General features: G+C 43.1%; 1 pseudogene; it reads right to left on the minus strand.

Annotated features, from left to right (window-relative positions):
* Window positions 1-293: 293 nt before the first annotated feature.
* LOC104863121 overlaps window positions 294-1,513 on the minus strand; it is a 1,541-nt pseudogene continuing 321 nt past the window's right edge.

A 1,513-nucleotide genomic window follows, 5' to 3' on the forward strand; every position in this document is an offset into this window, starting at 1 on the left:
AGGCTAACAAATCCTGAAGTGCAATGAGGCTCTTCAAGGACACTGTGGGTGTGTGTAACGTGCTTTCCTATAATTTTAGGTACATAAGTTAATAAACCTTGTATGATTGCCTTTATTAGTCCATATTTAAAAAGTAACTTAAAGAAATAAAAAATATTTAAAATCACGAAACAAAATCTTAACATTGCCACTATGTAAGGAATTATTGTAATGTGTAAATCCTGAAGATAACATGTTAGAAAATGAAGTTGGCTTATTAGTATATTTGTCTTGGGATACTTGAAGTTAGATGACTAAAAATACACCTGCGGTCTCTTCCTTCATCTCGTATTTTAGTGAACCATACCGCACCTCCTTGCGGCCTTTGACGGTTTTCACAGATTTCATGCTTTATTTTTTTTGTACCAGATATCACACTGCAGTCCTTGTGTCTGTGAAGCAGGTGGTGGCACCACTGAGCTAAATCCCCGGTCCTGATTTCTTGCTTTTTGATCATCGAAGCCCTTTGTGTGTTAGCATCTCATCATCTGAATACGGCCCATCCGCTTCTTTCATCTGTTTTCTCATCTCCGTCTTTCAGTGGAATTCCACAAGCTGCTGGTTCACTGGGGGCTGGCTGGCTTTTCCTTTTTGCTTCTGGTAAAGGCTGATACGGTCTTTGTCCCACAGGCTCATCACCTTGGATAGCTGTTAAGCCGTGCACACCGAAACTCTTAAATGTTCAATTGTTGCTCCTCGGCTTGTCCCTGCTGCAGTGACAGCAGTAGTAGCTGCTAGGTTTAAACCAAAGTCTCATAGCCTCCTTCCTTTGCTTGTACAATATAACCATCAATTTCCCTTTCATTTGAAGAAAGAAGTGGATGAAGAAATTTTCTATATATTAAACTTGCTCCTTAGTTATAGGGAAAGAGCAGTCACATGACAAAAGCAATCTTCAGTTCATAGTACAAGGGAAGCCAAGCAGCTGTTTGATCTGCTATTGTTTCAATCACAGTGTACAGAACAAAAACAATCCAGTACAGCATCCAGCGAACACAGTCCTTCACGTTTTCTGACTTCACAGTTTTGTGCCACGACCACTCCAGTGGAGTCTGCGTGACACTGCCGGTCACCTGGCAGAAACCAGACCCGAGGTATCGTCCCCACGGGGTTAAGCCTCCTGGAAGTCCTTGGCGCACACCGCATGCGAAGTCAGCCGTAAAGAGAATAGCTGGCCTCTCTGCCTGAAGTTTGGGGACATTGGGTTCATTTATAATTCTGTTCTATTTTGTCTTTATTACTATTTGTCCATTATCTGTACAATTGTATTCTGGGCCCAGGAAAGGTTAGGAACAATTAGATGTTCCTAGAGATGGGGAGGTATTGAGGCACAAGAGGACGGGCGGCCAAAGTGCTGACCCTGAGCCCCGGACTGTGAAGTCCTGAAGGTGATCCTGAAGGTGACATGCTGAAGCCAGTCCTTTGTTTTACAAACTTCCCCTTCTGACTGCGTATAGGTGTGGTCTTACCTTGA

This window comes from Fukomys damarensis, unplaced genomic scaffold (genome assembly GCF_012274545.1).
Source record: "Fukomys damarensis isolate Sample0158 unplaced genomic scaffold, DMR_v1.0_HiC HiC_scaffold_37, whole genome shotgun sequence".
NCBI classification, from domain to species: domain Eukaryota; kingdom Metazoa; phylum Chordata; class Mammalia; order Rodentia; family Bathyergidae; genus Fukomys; species Fukomys damarensis.